This window comes from Palaemon carinicauda, chromosome 24 (assembly GCF_036898095.1).
Source record: "Palaemon carinicauda isolate YSFRI2023 chromosome 24, ASM3689809v2, whole genome shotgun sequence".
Classification (NCBI taxonomy): Eukaryota; Metazoa; Arthropoda; class Malacostraca; order Decapoda; family Palaemonidae; genus Palaemon; species Palaemon carinicauda.
Window position 1 is genome coordinate 70845213 of NC_090748.1, and position 23640 is coordinate 70868852.

The following is a 23640-nucleotide window of genomic DNA, read 5'->3' on the forward strand; positions in this document are numbered from 1 at the left end:
TATATATATATATATATATATATATATATATATATATATATATATATATATATATATATATATATATATACAAATGTTTATGAATTTGTTCGTGTGCTCATTCTTTATATATCATTATTACTATAGTTGTCTTGACTACACGGTACATTTGTTGGTGCAGACAGAGGCAGCAAAAAACTTCGGCTTTATAGCAATAAATAATGGTGAGAACTGAATCTGTATCAAGCTACCTAGACAAGTTCCCTGTCCCAAGATGGCTGTCATCAACAGGTATGCGGGCTCGGTTCATGTAGCATTTAGTGGTAGGCTATCTATGGCGTGCACCTATGATTCCTTTGGAATATTACAATATGTTATCTAATTATTAAAATTCTTATTGTTATTATAATTATCAAAATGAATATTATCATTGAAATTATTAGTATTATTAAAGTTATTATCATTAAAAATTTTAAAATTATCATAATTATCAAAATGATCATTATTGAAATTATCAAAAGTATCATTATTAGTGAAATTATCATTATTATTAATATTATGCTAAGTAGGACGACGAAGAAGACATTAACAGCACCAACTCAGATATCTAAATTGTAGGGACTCATGCTATGGAAAGTGCCATCTTCAAGCTGCCGGGCAGTGCCACACTGGTGTCAATAAGTTTTGGTCTCCTTAAAAATTTGTAGCATGAGGTATCTAAAGTAGATCTGAAGCAGATGCTTAGTAGTTTATGGACTAATGAATTCCTACCTCAAATGTTAGAAAATTAAAAAAAACAAATTGCTACGATACTGTGGATCTTCAGGAAAAGATATTAAGAGATACACAAGATTCAAGCGATGAGAGATGTTAATAATGAAATGCTTCCTTAATGATGTTATACTTTTCAGTAGGTTTCCCCCTCCCCCCTGCGCCAACAGAATCTAATGCAGTCAAAAGGACCTGTGCTAATACCACCAGCCATAGTTCCTCAACTCCGCCAGCAAGTTTTCACAAGTTTCCCGAAATATTAATTTCCATTTGTAATAGGATAATTAAAGATAGGACTGCCCTTTGATCAATTTATTAGGTTAATATCCACGACCCTGGGGACATCCTGTATGGTGCAGCAACTGGGATGTCTCAAGGGTGAAGCCTGTGACACTATTTCAGAGACAGTCATTAGGGATGTGAACTATGCCATTGCGATTGAGATACTTCAGAAAAAATATGTTGATGACCAAAATCTAGAAATGTTATTTTGTCAATGTCTGCTGCAACTTAATTTCCTTTGGTATAACTTAGTTCAGCAATAGGATGCAGCTACTGCCTCACCCTTCAGTATGACTTTAGACAGAGAAATTGACATATGATGTTTGTCCCAAGAAACAAAGATTGCCATCTATAATAGACAACAAGTTTGATAACCCACATTTATACATTTGAATAAAGGACTACACTGCAGTTCATCTATAAGACAATAGAGGCTAGCATCATAGATGGTTCTCGACCCCACCTAAGAATTAGGTCAAGCATCCACGTTACAACTAGCAAGTGCTCTTTGCACAAAGTGAGCATATGTAGAGCACTCATGGCATTCAGGATTCTCAGCTTATTCAATAAAACTGATTTTTTTTTTCCACAGGAACTAAACTTTTTGCTAATCACCTTCTTTGGAGCCTACAATCTCTCTAGAGATGTTTATTCCAAAGGTGCAGAAGACAAGGAAAATGCTTCGAATGACAACAGTTTGTTGCTTTTGCAAGGACGACTAATACAACAAAGATTGCTTTGAGTGCGGCCGCTGATAATACAAAATTCATAGATATGAAATATAAATCTTTGTTTCCATTGTTACTTTTAAGGAAGGACAACACCCTGCAAACTTTCCAGAAGACACCACATCTTTTTGCTAATTAGAGCACACAACAAGGTATCCAATGCCAATGTTGTAACAATTCTTTTATAGAGTGTCAAAGGGACCCAAACTAGGCATTCCATGGTCTTGACCATCTAACGATAGTGATTGCCTCCCAACTTGAGGCCCACGTCTTTACTTTCATAGGCATTCTGTGGCAAATTTCAAACCAGAAAAAATGGTCACAAAGGACCTTTGTGCATAACCAAGCTATCAGTATCTATTGGTTGGGGAATCACCCCATACATGATCATTTGTCACTCATAACTTTCATAACGTTGATGTAGTTAGACCCAAGGCCTAAGCCAGCAAACATGGCTGCAGATTGAACACCATCTGCCACTCTACAGAAAATAAAAACCACCACACACCAGGACTCCCCAAGTTCTAGGGGAAGTTATAGGAGAAAAAAAAAACCTTTTGAACAAAGGTTTCCTCAAACACTCACTCAAACACCATAATCAGGGTGGATTATTTCCTTTAATGCATTTGCTCAAGGAGCACTTTGTAAGTTTGACCCTCTTCAAACCTGATGCAGAAGTGGTAATCTATAGACCTGTGCTTTTATGGTTGTGAGAGAGATCCACCACAGGCATACATAGGGTTCTGTATAACTAGGAAACCATCTTCATCAATTCTTGTGATCTAGGGGATGTCTTATGCCTCATCTGTAAAACCTAAATGCTCTTCTTCATGGAAGGATTCAATGTAATCCTTTTTCAAGAATAAGGAACTGCACTATGCATTTCCAGTGAGGGTTTCAGCCTGACTTTATTATCAAGAGAAATTTTAAACTCTACCTTCTTCAGGGAAGGCTTCAATCTAACCCTGCTATCAAAATATATTTTAAACTCTATTTTTTTCAGGAAAGGTTTCAATGCAATCGTCCATGAAAAATCAGCAATGCTACCTTTTTTCATGGGATTTTAAAAACTTAACCTTTTTCAAAAGTTTCGATGCAATGCCTCTTTAATGAACATTTGTAGTGTATTCTTTTCCAAAGAGAAGTTTCAACTGGACACATTTTTCAATGCATGTTTTGAACTCCACCTTATTCTGAAAAAGTTTCTATCCAACCTCTTTTCAAGGGTAACTTGCAATACAGCCATTTTCCAGTGAAATTTTCAACCTGACCTTTATTTCAAAGCATTTTTAAGCTCAACTTTCCTCTGGGAAGGTTCAATGCAGCAGATTTTTCAGGGAAAATTTTCACAGCTACCTTTTTACAGTAGTGAGGGTTTAAACGCTATCTTCTCCAGGGAAGCTTTCGATTTAACCCTTTTACAAGGGAAAATTTGCAGTGCAACCCTTTTTTCAAGGAAGGTTTTAGCCTGAACCATTTTCAGATAGTTTTTTTTTTATACTCTCCACTCTCCAGGGAGAATTCCAATTCAGTTACGTGTTCCATTTTTTTTTTTTCTGGGAAGGTTTCAGTGCAATCCCTTTTCCAGACAAATTTGCAGTACTAACTTTTCCCAATTGAGGTTTCAACCAGACTTTTTTTTTTTTTTTTTTCATGGGACGTTTTCATATCGGCCTTCTCTAAAGAAAGTTTCAATTCCTTTTCAAGAAATATTTTATACTATACCTTCTTCAGAGAAGGCATAGATGTAACTAATTTTCCGTAAATATTTGCAGTGCTACCATTTTACAAAGAAAGTTTTAAGGTGATCCACTTTTCAGGGGTTATTCTAAACTCTATCTTCTTTAAGGAAGGTTCCAGTCGTCTCCCATTTTCAAGCAAAAGTTAAGAGATGTGACTGCAAGATGGAACAAAGAAAGCGAAAATGCAGGTATAATAGAAGGCTAAAGAATGAATGTAACTCGGGACTCTTAAGGATATGGCAGAGACACCTAAATAATGCCTAGTGCAGTGTTTGAAGTCCACTTACATCATTACCCTCCTACTGGGCCTTCTCCAGGGAAAATTTCAACCCAATCCAGTTTTCCAAGGATATTTAAAACTTTACATTTTTTAAAAGAAGTTTCAATGCAATTCTTTTTCAGAAAATATTTGCAGTGCTAGTTTTTTTCAATGAAGCTTTTAAGCGGACCTCCTTTTTACAAGGGATGGTCTAAACTCTAATTTCTTCAGAGAAGGTTTCAGTTCAATTCCTTTTCAATGGAAATTTACAATGCTATCATTTTTAAATAAGATTTCGAACAGTATCCCTCTTAAAAGGATATTTTAAAGTCTAAACATTTTCTCAAAATGATTCAATGCAATCCCCTTTCAAGAAAAAAATTTAGTGCTACCTTTTTCTATACGAGGGGTGTCAGGAATTGTAGCACCTCTGTTGGTAGAGCAATCTATAGGGTGGCTATAGTACACTGCTTACAACTAGTCTTTCAAATAGACAAAAAGAATGGTCCCACTACCTTATGAGTCAGTTACTTGAGACAAACTATTCGGTTGCCCTCTTGGTGATGAAGCATGCAATGGCAATAGGCGTTGAGATAAGGGCCAAGATATTTGTACGACTTCAGCAGTCTCCTGCACCAGACTGCTTATTAGTTCAATGAGACTCCTTCACATCAGACATTAGATGGCTCTGTCAATATTTTAAGTTTAAACCTTTGCTAAAGCCTTCGTCCCACGTTAATGATTTAGCTAAGCAAGCACGTTGTTCTTAATGAGAGGAACAACGAATATTAATCAATTGGGATCTACTTGGACAAATAAAATTTACATGGTTTACATATTGACATGGATGGGTGTATCGGTAGGTGTATCATTTTTATTGACATGACAGTCACATCCTTGTAAGATAACTCAAGTACACTGTTCACCACTGGCAATTAAATTTTCAATTGCAGACTCAAAGCACCACACTCTCGCCAAGCATCTTGAATGATGAGCTAAACCAAGTAATTGGTCCCACTGTACATATCATGGGTTAGTCACGTTAGAGAAAAATTATTTTATGCTTCCATGAGTATAAACCATGCACTTGGCATAGGCATTAAAGTAAAAGCTATGATACTTACTTCTATGACTCTTGGCAGTCCCCTACAACGGCCGGACATCGAGATCTTCCCTCACTATCCCGCATTAGACTCCCCAATCAAGTCTATGAGTTTAGACCCTGCCAAAGCCTTTAAATCGCCTTAATAATTCAGATGGACAAATATTTTGTTCCTCATTTTCATTAATTTGTCATATCTATTCATCATTATTGGGGAACATTGAAAGCTGGTGTGAAGTTCTAGCTAGAATATAGACGCATCAGCGATGCGATGTGACCTCTCTTTCTCGCCCTGAGTTTGTTCTCGTTTAAATTCGTAGATGTAAATTTTGAAGTAGTAGTAATTCTTATGGAGGAACACAAGTAAAAATAAAATAACACCATGACCGAAAATTGCCCTTCATGTGGATCTGCGAAAGAAAAGGACAAAGAGTGGATAGGATGCAAATTTTGTGATAATTTCTACCACAAGTGTCCCTGTAGACATAACTCCAGCGATGTTAACTTAAAGAACATGAAATGACTTTCCCCTGAGTGTGCAGATGAAGCCAAAACAGCCATGACAAATATATAAAAAAATGGAGAAAGCTAAAGATGAGGAATTTCACTGTAACCTAAGTGAAATTAAATAAGAATCGCTCACTTGGCAAATCATCTCGCTTCGCTTACTGGGGATGCAGCAAATTCCACTAAGACCACTGACCCGAAAATAACTGATCTCACTGAGAAGGTGGATAATGAAGCGAATAATATGGAATGAGTTAAGTTAACGTTTCAATCACTGATGGCCATAAAAATGAGAAAACGACACACGCTGACAAATTTAAGAAAAATCCCTACTTGTAATTAAATCGACTAAACTAATGCATCAACTACAATCAATGGCAGGAAACGTCGAGGTTGAACATGCACTAAAGGATACTGCATAGGCTACCCATTCCTAATAAGATGTCAACTTCAAATGGAAATGTTGTTGTATACTTTGATGATGAAAAGATCAGAGAGGAAGTATAGCAAACAAGATTAAAATTATGGTTGCCGACACCGAGACTAGGGAAATTAATACCACCCCCCTCAAAAAAAAAAAAAAAAAAAAAAAAAAAATACATTCAACGTATACAATGATGTAGATGGAATATTAAATGCTTTGACTCAAAGGAATCATTGTATGGACCATAATCATTATGCAGAAGAGAAGATAAGTCTGGTATTCAAGAAAAGTGAAGCAGGTGGGACTACCCACTAGGCCTACTTATTGAAATGTGATCCTGAACCTGAAGTTCGGGAGGCTATTTATGATAATGGTGACAAAATTAAGTTGCGATGGAGTACTAATAACATACGTGAAAGGACGTAACATGTAATCACCTACTGCCACTGTCAAAGGTATAGGCATTTTGAAAAAGATTGCAAATTCACGACTGATGATAAAATGTGGGGAAATTTTCAGAAAATTACGCCTCCAAGGAATGTAACTCAACATATAAAATCTATAAATTGTACCAAATTGAACAAACCAGACAATCATATAGGGGATTCAAGAAATCGCAAAGCTTATGATTTTAAATAAAAGAGATTAGCTGAAAATACTGACCATGAATACTAAGGATGTAAGCTTTGTAAATATCCATTCCGTTGGTAACAAAATTGAAATTCGAAAATTGATAAATGATAAATATTTCGTTCAAGAAAAAAATAAGACCTTGTTCGTTATGTGTTAGATAATGATGATTTGACATTAAACACCAGTTATGCAGAGTAATGCGCAAAATACCCAAGAATGTATATGATGAATTGAACGTGCATGTCATGTAGTGGGTAGGATTCCCCTGCCTGATAGGACCAGGGAAGCCGCCCTTAGAATAAAGTAAGATGGAGTAGGCCTAACTTAAGTAGGTCCATAGTGATTTTTTTTTTTTTTGCACATCCATTATCCCAAATGTTCTGACACTGCATCACAAACCCATAAACCTATGTCTATCGCCCTATCGGGTAGCATTGATTATAAGCCAGCTTGGTTTAATCTTCAAATACCCTTGTTGCACCGTAGAAAATCTTTGTAAAGGTCTTCTTTTTTTTTTTTAGAAAAATAATACTTAATCTTAATGTTTGGTGCTCGAAGGAATACATGATCATACACGTCGAGCTGTTAAAAATAGTAAAAAAAGAAAAAAGAAAAAAATAGAGCCACAAATCATCTAAATATAATGAAAACGAAGAGAGAGTTTTTACAAATATTAGTGCATACTACTACTACTACTACAGGCTTAATGTTGACAAAATTCAACTTTTATCTTTCTCTACCTTATTACCCCTTAAAGTTTACTACTGGTTAAAAGAGGTTAAGGTAATTATGTCGAAAATTTGTTGATAATAGCATTATACTATACTTTATTGGCAAATGCGTGAACTATACTTAATGCATTTCTTACCATTATTTCTGACTCAAATAACTTGTTTCAGTTTCTCTCCAATAGCCTATAACAATCGTCAGTTTTTAGGGGGATGAGTAAATAACAAAAAAATGCATACATTACTCCAGTTTGTAAAGGAAGTACTATATTTATAACAATTTAGAAACTTATGTATGATGACAGATAACTAAGAATACAGCAGTGTAAGGAGGGTTTGCAGGGGGGCGTTAGCCCCTCCCGTTAGGAAAGTAGGTAAGGACGCGGCTTTTAGGTTGGGTTAAGGGGTAGGTAAGGACACGGCTTTTAGGTTGGGTTAAGGGGTAGGTAAGGACACGGCTTTTAGGTTGGGTTAAGGGGTAGGTAAGGACACGGCTTTTAGGTTGGGTTAAGGGGTAGGTAAGGACACGGCTTTTAGGTTGGGTTAAGGGGTAGGTAAGGACACGGCTTTTAGGTTGGGTTAAGGGGTAGGTAAGGACACGGCTTTTAGGTTGGGTTAAGGGGTAGGTAAGGACACGGCTTTTAGGTTGGGTTAAGGGGTAGGTAAGGACACGGCTTTTAGGTAAGGTTAAGGGATATGGACACCAACTAAACTAGCCTTCACCCCTTAACCTAACCTAAAAGCCGTGTCCTTACCTACGTACCTTACGGGAGGGGCTAATCGCCCCCTGCGAACCCTCCTTACACTGCAGTATTCTCAGTCAGCTGTCATCATACATACAGGTGGCCGCTATTATACATACACCCCGAAACATATGTAATACATGTGTCACTAACAAATTTCCAGCAAATACTTAAATATACAGTGAACCCTCGCTACTTCGCGGTTCGACCATCGCGGATTCACCACTTCGCGGATTTTTTTCATAACCCATGTATATACATATATCGCGGATTTTCCAGATATATCGAAAATACCGCGATGTGACCGATGGTGCGAGATTGGAGAAAGTAAGGAAAATTGAATCGTGATTGATTTTCAATATAAATGAAACTTTGAGGAGCAACAAAGATATCATTTGTTAGAGAGATAGAGAGAGGTAAGGAATGGGAGGTAGTGAAAAGTAGCCCACAGAGAGAGAGAGAGAGAGAGAGAGAGAGAGAGAGAGAGAGAGAGAGAGAGAGAGAGAGAGAGAGAGTGAGAGAGAAAGAGAGAGAGAGAGAGAGAGGGGGTTTAAATGTAATAAACAAAAAAAATTTGATAGGTTATAACACATTGGTGCTTATGTAATATCAACTGTATACTGTAGACGGTTTGAATAAGTTAAGAAATGGTATAAATGATACTTTGTTAGTGTATTCGTACACACTCAAGAGCGGCAGCTAGATGACAGCTGATCTAATCACAGCCAAAAGTAAAAAAAAAAAGAAGTCAACAATACTCGATTTTTAAAACAAACCCGAAATTTAAAAACAAAAGTACACGCTTTCTTAATGGGTAATTAACTATTTAAAGAGTGGCAATTTTCTAGAATAAAATGATATTTCCCAAAAAATAGTGGTTTGCTGATGAAATCAGATGCCTTATTTTTAGCTATGATTGAAATGGATGTAGACTCGGCCTAATTATTTCGTTTCGTATTTAATTGACACTAACAAAACTAATTTTAGTTTCTTCATCTAAATGTAAGTATTGTATAACACGAAGAGATAGAGAGAGAGAGAGAGAGAGAGAGAGAGAGAGAGAGAGAGAGAGAGAGAGAGAGAGAATCAGCTGTTGTACTCAAATGGCGTGTTTTTGTTTCGTGAGAATTTCATCGCCACGACTTTAACAACAACATACTGTACTGAACTTTACAGTATTATACAGACTACTGTAATATGATAAAGTAAAATATTTGTAATCTATTTTATATGAAATGGGGCTATTTTTTTTTTGTTTAAAATTTACATTTACGTATGTAAAACAACTCTCTCTCTCTCTCTCTCTCTCTCTCTCTCTCTCTCTCTCTCTCTCTCTCGTAGATTGTTTTCCTGCTTTGCTACGTATGTATGATTTTATATAGATACGGTAAATAATATTTGTAATAACATATTTTTCAATATTAATCTTACCCGATGATCATGTAGCTGTCAACTCCGTTGCCCGACAGAAATCTACGGTCGGGATACGCCAGCGATCGCTATCCAGGTGGGGGTGTACACAACAGCGCCATCTGTGAGTAGGTACTCAAGTACTTCTTGTCAACAAGAACTCAATTTTTCCTCTGTCGTGCCGCCGGCAAGACCTACTTGGATACGCTGTTGATTTTGGAGTCTTTGTTCACGATTTGGTGATGTATTTGCTCTAAAGTTATAGCCTTCGCTATTCAGGAAGCTTTATCCTTAGCTTAGCAAGCTTTTGGAATTAATTTGGTTCATTGGTTAACGAACTTTGCTTAATTTTGGAATCCCCCCTTGACTACTTCTAAATTCAAGATGTCTGACCAGTCCCAAGTTCCTAAATACAGGCAGTGTAGTGTTAGGACTTGTACTAGGCGTCTTCCGAAGGCCTCTATTGATCCTCACACCGTATGTTCCAATTGTAGGGGTAAATCCTGTCAATTGGAAGATCGATGTGGGGAATGTGCTGGGCTTTCGGAATTCGATTTTAACGAATTCCTTAGATATGCACGTAGGTTAGAGAAGGAGAGAGATAGGAGGAGTTCTTCTCGCTCTGTGGATTTTTCCTCTCCCCATGCCCCTCAACCTTTTCCTTCCCCTGTGGTGGTGACTCCCGAACTTGCTACGAGTGCTCAGCCTGTAATGGCTGATATGTTGCGTGCCATTCAGGCTCTCGGTGATAAGGTGGAGTCATTAGTTAGTGAACGTAATCAGCTCTTGGCAGATGTCAGAGAGCTGAAAGCGAAGAGTGCAGTGGGAAGTGTTAGTGCTAGTGATGTGCAAAGTGTCAGTGTCAGTGTTGCGCATGAGGGTACATCTGTGCGTGCCAGTCGTCCTCCCAGTCCGGGACCTCTTGCAAGCTCCCAAGCCCAGGGGAGAAGCAATGTCGAAGGACCAAAGGGTTCGGCAGGCCTTGATCGGCGCACGGATGTATCCTCAGTGGTTGCGGACGTATCTGTTAAGGATCGTCCCATCCACATACAGACGAATGAGCCCTTACATTCCTCGTCTGTGGAAGAGGTTTCCAGGAGGAAACGGTGGACCAAGGTCTCACGACCGCTCAAACGTAAGGTCCCTTCCGAGCGAGTCCAACAGCCCAGGTGTAGCCGCTGGGTTAGTTCGGACTCGCCGCAGTCATCTGATGACTGCACACCTCCCAAGAGAGGTAGAGTGGTCCCTCAACAGGCTACTGCTCCGTCTGTTGTTGCTCCAACCACAGTAGACCCTAAGTGGTCTATGCTGCAGACTATGCAGTCTCAGCTTGCGGCATTCATGCAGGAGTATCATGCCGAAAAGGTTAACACCTCTCCTGTTAACCTACAACCCGCAGAGGTTGTGCGCTCGGCAGATACTGCGGCTGCCTGCTCCCACACACCACCTGTGAGAGCTCCTCCACCAATGCGCAGTCCTCCCTGCCAGACGCATGTTCTTGCTGCACCATCTGCTAACATGCGTGAGCTGCCGCATCAGGAGTTGCCGGGTTCCAGCACCATGCGGCATTCTCCTCAGCCCATGCAGCATGCTCTGCATACCTTAAAGCATGCTCCGCATACCATGCAGCATGAGCCGCATACCTTACAGCATGCTCTGCATACCATACCGCATGCTCCTCAACCCACCGCAGCCCCGCCCACACACCAGCCCTCTGCTTTTGTTGTTGCCTCCTCGCAGACCCTCCAGCAGCGGCATGATGTTGGATCCGCAGGTACGCATGCACCCGTTCTGCCGGATTCAGCCGTTCAGCTTTCTGCTCTGCCTTTGCCACTTACAACTCAGCTTTCGGATGATGGTGTATCGGATGATGAAGCTGCACATCTGGATGACCCTCACTCTGATATTGAAGGACACAAGTCTACGCCTCCATCCTTAGACTTTCGCAAAGTCCTTGCCTTGTTCAGGGACTTGTATCCTGAGCAGTTTGTGTCTGCAACCCCTCGTTCTCCTCCCTCCGAGTTTGCTCTGGGCATGCAGTCTGCTGCGCCTGCCTTCACCAAGCTTGTTCTCGCCAGATCATCTAGGAGAGCTTTGAGGGTTATGGGGGACTGGTTGCATTCCAAGAAGCAACTGGGAAGGACTTCGTTTGTCTTTCCACCTCCCAAGCTTGCTTCTAAGTCGAGCGTCTGGTATGCCACGGGAGAGGAACCCGGCTTGGGGGTTCCTGCCTCTGCCCAGGCCGACTTCTCAAGTCTGGTTGACTCTCCCCGCAGGTTGGCTATGAGACGTTCGAAGATCTGCTGGTCCTTTTCCGACTTAGATCATCTGTTAAAGGGAGTCTTTCGTGCCTTCGAGATATTCAACTTCCTCGATTGGTGTTTGGGAGCCTTAAGCAGGAAGACTTCCCCTTCAGATAAGGACTCGGCCATGCTGATCATGTCTAGCATGGACAAGGCAATTCGGGATGGGTCTGGCCAACTTGCGGCTTCGTATGTCTCAGGAGTCCTTAAGAAGAGAGAACATCTTTGCTCCTTCTTATCAGCTGGTATCACTCCTTGCCAGAAGTCAGAGCTGTTGTTTGCTCCTCTCTCCAAGTGTCTGTTTCCGGAGGAGCTTATTAAGGGGATGGCTGCCTCGCTTATCCAGAAGGATACTCATGATCTGATGGCATCTTCTGCACGTAAGGCTAAAACCTTACCTTCCGTGCCTAGACCCTTCCGCCCTGCAGCAGTTGACACACCTGCTTCTAGGTTCATCCCGCCCTTTCGTGGCAGAGCCTCCAGCAGAGGAGGTACCCGTGCAGACAGTCAGCGTGGCAAGTCCAAGAAGGGTTCCAAGTCCGCAAAAAGCAAGTTTTGACTCCCTTCCTCTCCAGACAGCAGTAGGAGCCAGACTCAAGACCTTCTGGCAAGCTTGGGAGAGCAGAGGTGCAGACGTTCAGTCTGTGAAGTGGCTAAGGGAGGGATACAGAATTCCGTTCTGCCTCAATCCCCCTCCAGCTACATCTCCCATCAACCTCTCTCCCAACTACAAGGAGAAGGACAAGAGGCTAGCGTTGCATCAAGAGGTGTCGCTCTTGCTACAAAAGGAAGCGGTGGTCATAGTCCGGGATCATCAATCCCCGGGCTTTTACAACCGTCTCTTCCTGGTAGCCAAGAAGACAGGAGGTTGGAGACCGGTGCTGGACGTCAGTGCTCTCAATGCTTTTGTCACCAAGCAGACGTTCACGATGGAGACGACGAAGTCGGTCCTAGCAGCGGTCAGGCAGGAGGACTGGATGGTCTCGTTAGACCTGAAAGACGCATACTTTCACGTCCCCATCCATCCAGACTCCCAACCTTTCCTAAGATTCGTCTTTGGAAAGGTTGTGTTCCAGTTCCAAGCCCTGTGCTTTGGCCTAAGCACGGCACCTCTTGTGTTTACCAGACTGATGAGGAATATTGCGAAATTCCTTCACTTGGCAGACATCAGAGCCTCCCTCTATTTAGACGACTGGCTTTTAAGAGCTCCCACAAGTCGTCGCTGTCTGGAGAATCTCAGATGGACTATGGATCTGACCAAGGAACTGGGCCTCCTGGTCAATTTAGAGAAGTCCCAGCTCGTCCCATCTCAGACCATTGTCTACCTGGGTATGGAGATTCAGAGTCGAGCTTTTCGGGCTTTTCCGTCGGCCCCAAGGATCAATCAAGCCCTAGAATGCATCCAGAGCATGCTGAGAAGGAACCGATGCTCAGTCAGGCAGTGGATGAGTCTAACAGGGACACTTTCATCGCTGGCCCTGTTCATCGAGTTAGGGAGACTCCACCTCCGCCCCCTTCAGTATCATCTAGCTGCTCACTGGATAAAGGACATGACGCTAGAGACGGTCTCAGTTCCTGTTTCCGAAGAGATGAGGTCTACTCTAACGTGGTGGAAGAACAGCATTCTTCTCAAGGAAGGTCTACCATTGGCTGTTCAGACCCCCGACCACCGTCTCTTCTCGGACGCATCGGACACGGGCTGGGGTGCGACACTGGACGGACAGGAATGCTCGGGAACATGGAATCAGGAGCAAAGGACACTTCACATCAATTGCAAGGAGTTGTTGGCGGTTCATCTGGCCTTGATAAACTTCAAGTCCCTCCAGCTAAACAAGGTGGTGGAGGTGAACTCCGACAACACCACAGCCTTGGCTTACATCTCCAAGCAGGGAGGGACGCATTCGAGGAAGTTGTTCGAGATCGCAAGGGACCTCCTCATTTGGTCAAAAGATCAAAAGCTCACGCTGGTAACGAGGTTCATTCAGGGCGATATGAATGTCATGGCAGATCGCCTCAGTCGGAAGGGTCAGGTCATCCCCACAGAGTGGACCCTTCACAAGAATGTTTGCAGCAGACTTTGGGCCCTGTGGGGTCAACCAACCATAGATCTGTTCGCTACCTCGATGACCAAGAGGCTCCCGTTGTATTGTTCTCCGATTCCAGACCCAGCAGCAGTTCACGTGGATGCCTTTCTGCTGGATTGGTCCCATCTCGACCTGTATGCATTCCCGCCGTTCAAGATTGTCAACAGGGTACTTCAGAAGTTCGCCTCTCACAAAGGGACACGGCTGACGTTGGTTGCTCCCCTCTGGCCCGCGAGAGAATGGTTCACCGAGGTACTGCAATGGCTGGTCGACGTTCCCAGGACTCTTCCTCTAAGAGTGGACCTTCTGCGTCAACCTCATGTAAAGAAGGTACATCCAAACCTCCACGCTCTTCGTCTGACTGCCTTCAGACTATCGAAAGACTCTCAAGAGCTAGAGGCTTTTCGAAGGAGGCAGCCAGAGCGATTGCCAGAGCAAGGAGGACATCCACTCTAAGAGTCTATCAGTCTAAATGGGAAGTCTTCCGAAGCTGGTGCAAGGCCAATGCAGTTTCCTCAACCAGTACCACTGTAACCCAGATTGCTGACTTCCTGTTACATCTAAGGAACGTAAGATCCCTATCAGCTCCTACGATCAAGGGTTACAGAAGTATGTTGGCAGCGGTTTTCCGCCACAGAGGCTTGGATCTTTCCACCAACAAAGATCTACAGGACCTCCTTAGGTCTTTTGAGACCTCAAAGGAACGTCGGTTGTCCACTCCAGGCTGGAATCTAGACGTGGTCCTAAGGTTCCTGATGTCATCAAGATTTGAACCGCTCCAATCAGCCTCTTTTAAGGACCTCACATTAAAAACTCTTTTCCTGGTGTGCTTAGCAACAGCTAAAAGAGTAAGTGAGATCCACGCCTTCAGCAGGAACATAGGTTTCACATCTGAAACGGCTACATGTTCCTTGCAGCTCGGTTTTTTGGCTAAAAACGAGCTTCCTTCCCGTCCTTGGCCTAAATCGTTCGAGATCCCAAGCCTGTCCAACCTGGTGGGGAACGAACTGGAGAGAGTACTTTGCCCAGTTAGAGCTCTTAGGTACTATCTAAGAAGGTCAAAGCCATTACGAGGACAATCAGATGCCTTATGGTGTGCTATCAAGAAGCCTTCGCTACTAATGTCTAAGAACGCAGTTTCTTACTACATCAGGCTTCTGATTAGAGAAGCACATTCTCATCTGAAGGAAGAAGACCTTGCTTTGCTGAAGGTAAGGACACATGAAGTGAGAGCTGTGGCTACTTCAGTGGCCTTCAAACAGAACCGTTCTCTGCAGAGTGTTATGGATGCAACCTATTGGAGAAGCAAGTCAGTGTTCGCATCATTCTATCTCAAAGATGTCCAGTCTCTTTACGAGAACTGCTACACCCTGGGACCATTTGTAGCAGCGAGTGCAGTAGTAGGTGAGGGCTCAGCCACTACATTCCCATAATCCCATAACCTTTTTAACCTTTCTCTTGAATACTTTTTATTGTTGTTCTTTGGGTTGTACGGTTGGCTAAGAAGCCTTCCGCATCCTGGTTGATTTGGCGGGTGGTCAATTCTTTCTTGAGAAGCGCCTAGGTTAGAGGTTGTGATGAGGTCCTTTAGTATGGGTTGCAGCCCTTTATACTTCAGCACCTAAGAGTCGTTCAGCATCCTAAGAGGACCGCTAGGCTCAGTAAGGAAGACGTACTTAAAAAAGGCAGAGTAATGGTTCAAGTCGACTTCCTTACCAGGTACTTATTTATTTTATGTTTGTTATTTTGAATAACTGATAAAATGAAATACGGGATACTTAGCTTCTTTGTTAACATGTATGCTGGTCTCCACCCACCACCCTGGGTGTGAATCAGCTACATGATCATCGGGTAAGATTAATATTGAAAAATGTTATTTTCATTAGTAAAATAAATTTTTGAATATACTTACCCGATGATCATGAATTAAAGGACCCACCCTTCCTCCCCATAGAGAACCAGTGGACCGAGGAGAAAATTGAGTTCTTGTTGACAAGAAGTACTTGAGTACCTACTCACAGATGGCGCTGTTGTGTACACCCCCACCTGGATAGCGATCGCTGGCGTATCCCGACCGTAGATTTCTGTCGGGCAACGGAGTTGACAGCTACATGATCATCGGGTAAGTATATTCAAAAATTTATTTTACTAATGAAAATAACATTTTATTAAAGCTTTTACTGTAATATCATTATTTATCACTTTCATCATGCGCGTTAAATTCCTTAGTTTGTTTACTGAGCGTACTTTATGACGCCGTCGTTTCAGGCGGCGTCATAAAGAAAAACATTTCATTTGGAAGTCCTAAGAAAAATTAAGTAAAACATTAGTAATAACCAAATCAACATACTGTACTGAATAATCAATATAATCGATGCAGAAACTAACCTATACACAGATGTGTAAATGTGTTTGTTTCTTCATTATAATCAGAGATAAATGTAAACAAAACATTGGTTGCCATTTTTTATCGCGCTTTTTGGCGTGTTTAGGAAACGCATGATATAAAGTCGCCCTTAATATTTGTGCCTGTTTTAGTTTAGGGTACGTTAGTACATGCATTAAGTGTTCTGTACATTAAAGGGTAGTTTGTTAACAGTACTACGTACAAGGGAAGGTTTTAAAAGTCTGAATATACATGTTAAATAAATAGGTAAATATGGTGTCACTACTTCGCGGATTTTCACCTATCGCGGCCGGGTCTGGAACCTATCTACCGCGATAAACGAGGGTTCACTGTAAACAAAGTTACAGGTTTACAGTCGAACCTAACCTGGCATAATGTAACTAGCTATTGTTCTCTATGGTAAATTTGCTCGGCAAGAGAGCTAATTACATCGGTGTCCGGTAAATTGTTCGAAAACCAAATCCTTGAAATCAATTGTTCGAAAACCAAATCCTCGGAATCAATTGCTCAAAAAATTATTTCTCGAATTAACATTTCCTTGAAAGACAGATTGCTCGAAAGCAAATGACTTCAAGTATTTTGTTTTCAAGCATTTGAACTGGAGAAAGAGACATTGAAAATAAAAGTAATTGTTTGGTTAAATAAATATTACAAACTGTAATTCTTAAATTTTTTTGTATTTACAATTAAAAAATAAAACAAAATAACATTTGTTCACTACTAAAATTCATGAATTCTGGAAAAATTGCTTTTTCTGTTAAATATTCAAATGTGGCTATGACACTGGATACTGTTATAAATACATATACAGATAAGAGACGATTTTTGAGAGAAAATTTGGCATCAGTGTCAGACATAGCTTTTACACCACTCACTTGAATTTTTCTATTAAGGCTTTGACACAAATGATAAAAGCTGCCACTCGACTCCCTACTCTTGGTAAGGGAGAAGATGAACTTAAGAAAATTCGTAGTTCTGGTAAGCTTTGGGGCGTGGCTGCAGCTCATGTGGTTTGGCCACCCTTATTATAAGCTTCTAAGGATCTCTCAAAACTCTGTAGAGAAGATTTAAGCTTAGAGACCCCATGTCATATGGCAAACTTGGTTCCTAGGAACATGCTGGCAATTTTAGACTTTCTTCTTCCAACATTCTTGCCTCTCGGCTTAGGGGAATAGCTTTCTCAACTCTAGGCTCCCTCCAACGGGTATATAGAATGCGCCTGTTCATACTTCATCATACTGAATAGTGAACTGGGACCTGGCTCCTCCATTTCTTGCTGTGTGGAATTGACAATCTTCTGAATATGAGTGTCGCTTGAAGATAGGGTTTCAGGTAATTCCCGACGTGAAAAATTGAAGGGAGGTTCTTGCTGTATAGAATGATATTCTTTTCTAACTCCCGTCGGGAGGAGAGTCAGCAACATCGAAATCTCTTTTAAGTTTCCTGCAATGAGAAACATAACTCTCCCATTGGGAGGGAGGCCACTCCCTGCAATAGTTACATGGAGATTTTCTTGAATATCTCTTTGTCTAGGCAAGAGGAACACATAGGGTGTGTGTCTATTTCCGCCCGGCTCATAGGGACCCCACAATTGTTGCTATTGCGTCTTGGGCAAAAACATAAATAATGAGATTTACTGGACATAAGCAATCACGCGTAACTCACAGTTAATGAATAGTCATACAAATGACTTTGAATTAAGGATAAAACATAAGTCAATAGAGCTAAACACTAAAAGAGTAAATGAGATGAATGCGAAAGGCTCGATTGTAGTGAGGAAGTGAGAGAACAACTTCTTCTCTTCGTGACCAACTGTATTGGGGGGAGACGCTGTGAGCAACCTTCCGCTTGCACCCTGCGCATGCGCTGCGTTTATCCAGCACAAAGCATGACGCAATCAACCAAATGTTTGATAGGCCAGCTGTAGAAAACTTGATTAGTAGTAACCCCATTTACAGTAAATGACTCTGGTTTGTATAGATAGGAAAAATACAAATTATATAAAATTTGTAACATTTTAAGATTTTTTTTTTACTTATACTATAGTAAGTTTATATATTGATAAATTATTGGGGATATAATAAAGGCTTGAGGGATTATATTATCTTTATAATTAAAATAAGCTTGTTTATTCTGTTAAAAGTTTATGTTAATTGTTTCTCTTGAAACAAAGTTTTCAATATTAAACTTACCCGATAATCATGTAGCTGTCAACTCCGTTGCCCGACAGAATTCTACGGGAGGGATACGCCAGCTATCACTATACTAGAAGGGGGTGTACTCACCAGCGCCACCTGTGGCTAGGTACTACAGTACTTCTTGTTGACACCTCCTCAATTTTTCCTCTGTCGTGCTTCCGGCAAGACGTTCTGGGATACGCTTATAATCTTGGAGTATTGTTCACGGCTTTTGGTGAAGTATTTCTCTCAGATTTCGGCTGTCGCTATACTGGAAACTTCTCTATTAGCTTAGATAGCTTTTATTTAGTTCTGTTTAATGGTTAACGATCTTTTTGCTTGATTTGGAATCCCCCTTGACTAACTCTTTGATTCAAGATGTCTGACCTTTCACAAGCCCCACCCCATAGACGATGTAGGTCTTGTAATAGGCGTATTCCGAAGGCCTCGGTAGATCCTCATACCGCTTGTTCTGACTGTAGGGAAAGACCCTGTCAGTTGGAAGATCGATGTGAGGAATGCGCCGGTCTTTCGGAACTTGAATTTGTTCGATTCCTGAAATATTCAACCAAGTTAGAGAGAGAGAGAGTTAGGAGGAGTTCTTCTCGCTCTTCACTTTTTTCCTCACCTCATGATCCTCTTCCTTTTCCTCCCCCTGTAGTGGCTACCCCCGAACCTACTATTAGTACTCAACCTGATATGTCCGTTGTTTTGCGTGCCATTCAGGCTTTAGGTGACAAAGTGGAATCGGTGGTTAGTGATCATAAGTCTCTTATGGCAGAAGTCAAAGAACTTAAGGTCAAAAGTGCAGTGGGAGGTGATAGTGCCAGTGCTGTGACAAGTGCTAGTGTCAGTGCGGTGCCAAGTGCTAGTGTCAGTGTCAGTGTGGTGCGTGAGGGTACTTCTGTGCGTGCCAGTCGTCCTCCCAGTCCGGGACCTCTTGCAAGCTCCCAAGCCCAGGGGAGAAGCAATGTCGAAGGGCAAAAGGGTTCGGCAGGCCTTGATCGGCGCACAGAAGTATCCTCGGTGGTTGCGGGCGTGTCTTACAGAGACCGTCACTCCCACCCGCAGACGATTGAGCCCGTCTTTTACTCGTCTGCTGAAGAAATGTCAGGGAGAAAACGCTGGACTCAGGTCTCAAGACCTCTCAAACGCAAAGTCCAGACCTCAAGAGCTCTACAACCTGGTTGCAGTCATTGGATTAGCTCTGACTCTCCGCAGTCATCAGGTGACTGCACACCTCCTAAGAGGGGTAAGGTAATGCCGCAACAGACCTCATCTTCTGTTAAGGCTTTGCCTCAGCAGACCTTAGCGTCTGCCGACCCCAAGTTGTCTTTACTGCAGTCCATGCAGTCACAGCTTGCGGTCTTAATGCGTGAGTGTCAGGCTGAGAAGGTTACACCTCCTCCTGCGATTGCTCCGCCTAACCACAGTCCAGTCTGCCAGGCGTACGAAGTTGAGGCTCCTCAGGATACCTTACCGCGTACTGAGTTGCCAGTTACCAGCGGTGTGCAGCAACCTCCGCCTTCCTTAAGGCAACCTCAGCAATGGGAGCAGGAAGCTTATGCCTTACTTCCTCCGCTTCCGCTTACGGTTCCACCAGCGAGGCAACAATCTCTTGAGGTACGACAACCTCTTCCAGCCATGAGGCAGCCACCTCAGCTCTCGCTGCAGCAACCTCAACCCTCCTCAAGGCGAGAGCCTCAACACCTTAAGCTAGCACCTCAGGAACCTCAACTCGCGAGACAAGAACTGCGTTCTGCGCAGCCGCTACCTCAACTCTCGCAGCTCACACCTCAGGAACCTCAACTCGTTCCTCAGGAACCTGCTACTGCGCATCCGCAACCCTTACAGCAAGCGCAACTCTTGAGACAAGAAACTCATGCCAGGAGTCAGCCACCTCAGCCTATGCGCCTACCTTCCACTACTCTTCTTGACCAGTCCTTGCAGCCTGAACCTCAGGTTTTAACTCAGCAACAGAGACTTGAGGATGAAACCACAAGCGTTTATGCACCCGCTTGTTCAGATTCTGCTGTTCAGCATACCACTGTTACATTACCTCTCACTTCGCTACACTCTGGTGATGAGGTTTCTGAGGAGGAAGCTGCGCACCTGGATCCCTCATCAGACGTGGAAGAAACCAAGTCTTCTCCTCTACCCATTGACTTTCGTAAGGTCCTGGCTCTTTTCAGAGAGGTATACCCGGACCATTTTGTCTCTGCTACCCCCCGCTCTCCTCCATCTGAGTTTTCGCTGGGCATGCAGCCTGTTAAGTCAACTTATACTAAGCTCGTCTTTGCTAGGTCCTCTAAGAGAGCTTTAAGAATTTTAGGGGAGTGGTTGCAGTCTAAACAGCAACTAGGGAAGACTTCCTTTATGTTCCCACCTACTAAGCTCACTTCTAAAGCGGGCGTATGGTATGCCACAGGAGAGGAACCAGGCTTGGGAGTACCTGCCTCTGCCCAGGCTGACTTCTCAAGTTTGGTCGACTCTCCTCGTAGAACAGCAATGAGGCGCTCTAAGGTTTGCTGGACCTTCTCAGACCTAGACCACTTCCTAAAGGGTGTATTTCGTGCCTTTGAGATGTTCAATTTTCTAGACTGGTGCCTGGGGGCCCTTAGCAAGAAGACCTCCCCTGCGGACAAGGACTCGGCCATGCTTTTAATGTCCTGCATGGATAAAGCAATTAGGGATGGATCTGGCGAGCTTGCTTCAATGTTTGTGTCAGGAGTTCTTAAGAAAAGGGAGCAACTTTGCACCTTTCTTTCTTCCAGCATCACACCTTGTCAAAGGTCTCAACTCCTTTTCGCTCCGCTCTCTAAGTTCTGGTTTCCCGAAGAGCTTATCAAGGACTTGTCTGCGGCCCTGATTCAAAAGGACACTCATGATCTTGTGGCCTCTTCAGCTCGTAAGACTAAGGTTGCTCCCTCAGTCCCCAGGACTTGTCGCACCCCAGTGGCTGATACTCCTGCTACAAGGTTTATTCCGCCCTTTCGTGGTAGAGCCCCCAGCCGAGGAAGCTCCCGTCCAGACTCTTCCAGGAGCAAGTCTAGGAAAGGTTCCAAGACTTCAAAAGGCAAACACTGACTCTCCTCCTCTCCAGACAGCAGTAGGAGCCAGACTCAAGATCTTCTGGCAAGCCTGGGAAAAGAGAGGTGCAGACGCCCAGTCTGTCAGGTGGCTGAGGGAGGGTTACAGGATACCATTCTGCCGCAAACCCCCTCTGACCACTTCTCCCATCAACCTCTCTCCCAACTACAAGGAAAAGGACAAGAGGCTAGCGTTGCACCAGGAGGTGTTGCTCCTGTTACAGAAGAAGGCAGTGGTTATAGTCCGGGACCATCAATCCCCGGGCTTCTACAACCGTCTCTTTCTGGTGGCCAAGAAGACAGGAGGTTGGAGACCGGTGCTGGACGTCAGCGCGCTCAATGCTTATGTCACCAAGCAGACGTTCACTATGGAGACGACGAAGTCGGTCCTAGCAGCGGTCAGGCAGGAGGACTGGATGGTCTCGTTGGATCTGAAAGATGCTTACTTTCACGTTCCTATTCATCCAGACTTCCAACCTTTCCTGAGATTCGTTTTTGGAAAGGTTGTGTACCAATTCCAAGCCCTGTGTTTTGGCCTAAGCACAGCTCCTATGGTGTTTACGCATCTGATGAGGAATATTGCAAAATTCCTCCACTTATCGGACATCAGAGCCTCCCTTTATTTAGACGACTGGCTGTTGAGAGCCTCCACGAGTCGTCGCTGTCTGGAGAGTCTCAACTGGACTTTGGACTTGATCAAGGAACTGGGTCTGTTAGTCAACTTAGAAAAGTCCCAGCTCATTCCCTCCCAATCCATTGTTTACCTGGGAATGGAGATTCGGAGTCAGGATTTTCGGGCTTTTCCATCGGCCCCAAGGATAAGCCAAGCCCTAGATTGCATCCTGAGCATGCTGAAGAGGAGCAGTTGCTCGGTGAGACAGTGGATGAGTCTCACAGGGACCCTTTCATCGTTAGCCCTGTTCGTCGAGCTAGGGAGACTCCACCTCCGCCCTCTCCAATTCCATCTAGCAGCTCATTGGGACAAGGATTTGACGCTCGAAGCAGTCTCTATCCCGGTCACCAAAGAGATGAAGACCACTCTCTTGTGGTGGAAGACCAACCTCCTTCTCAGGGAGGGCCTATCGTTAGCGATTCAGACCCCCAATCTTCATCTCTTTTCGGATGCATCAGACTCGGGCTGGGGCGCGACCTTGAACGGACAGGAATGCTCGGGAACGTGGAACAAGGAACAGGAAACGCTCCACATCAACTGCAAGGAGCTACTGGCAGTTCATTTGGCCCTATTGAACTTCAAGTCCCTCCTGCTAGGCAAGGTGGTGGAGGTGAACTCCGACAACACCACAGCCTTGGCTTACATCTCCAAGCAGGGAGGGACCCATTCGAGGAGCCTGTACGAGATAGCAAGGGACCTCCTCATTTGGTCAAGAAGTCTAAACCTCACCCTAGTTACGAGGTTCATTCAGGGCAACATGAACGTCTCAGCAGATCGCCTAAGCAGAAAAGATCAGGTCATCCCCACGGAATGGACCCTTCACAAGAGCGTGTGCAACAGACTTTGGACCTTGTGGGGTCAGCCGACAATAGATCTGTTTGCCACCTCCATAACCAAGAGGCTTCCTTTGTACTGTTCCCCAGTTCCAGACACAGCAGCAGTTCATGTGGATGCTTTTCTGCTGAATTGGTCCCATCTCGACCTTTACGCATTCCCACCGTTCAAGATCATAAACAAAGTCATTCAGAAGTTCATCTCGCACGAAGGGACACGGCTGACACTGGTTGCTCCCCTTTGGCCTGCAAGAGAATGGTTCACAGAGGTACTACAATGGCTGGTCGACGTCCCCAGGACTCTCCCTCTAAGAGTGGACCTTCTACGTCAACCTCACGTAGACAAGTTGCACCCAAACCTCCACGCTCTTCGGCTGACTGCCTTCAGACTGTCGAAAGATTCGCTAGAGCTAGAGGCTTTTCGAAGGAGGCAGCCAGTGCGATTGCCAGAGCAAGGAGGGTATCCACTCGTAGAGTCTACCAATCCAAGTGGGAAGTCTTCCGGAGCTGGTGTAGAGCCAATGCAGTTTCCTCTACCAATACCTCTGTAACCCAAATAGCTGACTTCCTATTACATCTAAGGAATGAGAGATCCCTTTCAGCTCCTACGATTAAAGGGTACAGGAGTATGTTGGCTTCAGTTCTCCGCCACAGAGGTTTGGACCTTTCTTCCAACAAGGACCTTCAAGACATCCTTAAGTCTTTTGAGACTTCTAAAGAACGTCGTTTACCCACTCCAGGCTGGAATCTAGACGTAGTCTTAAGG

At 43.4% G+C, this 23640-nt stretch overlaps 1 protein-coding gene across 2 annotated transcripts in view; it reads left to right on the forward strand.

Annotated features, from left to right (window-relative positions):
• The first annotated feature begins 6609 nt into the window (after positions 1 to 6609).
• The window catches only part of LOC137617865 (MRN complex-interacting protein), a 74955-nt gene continuing 57924 nt past the window's right edge, over positions 6610 to 23640 (forward strand). Inside the window, exon 1 of one of the 2 annotated variants that reach the window (XM_068347815.1) lies at positions 6610 to 6730. The gene's annotated coding sequence lies outside the window, so the exon portion shown is untranslated. Of the gene's footprint in view, positions 6731 to 7109; positions 7211 to 23640 lie in introns of those variants that run through there. The other variant, XM_068347814.1, reaches the window with a different exon arrangement.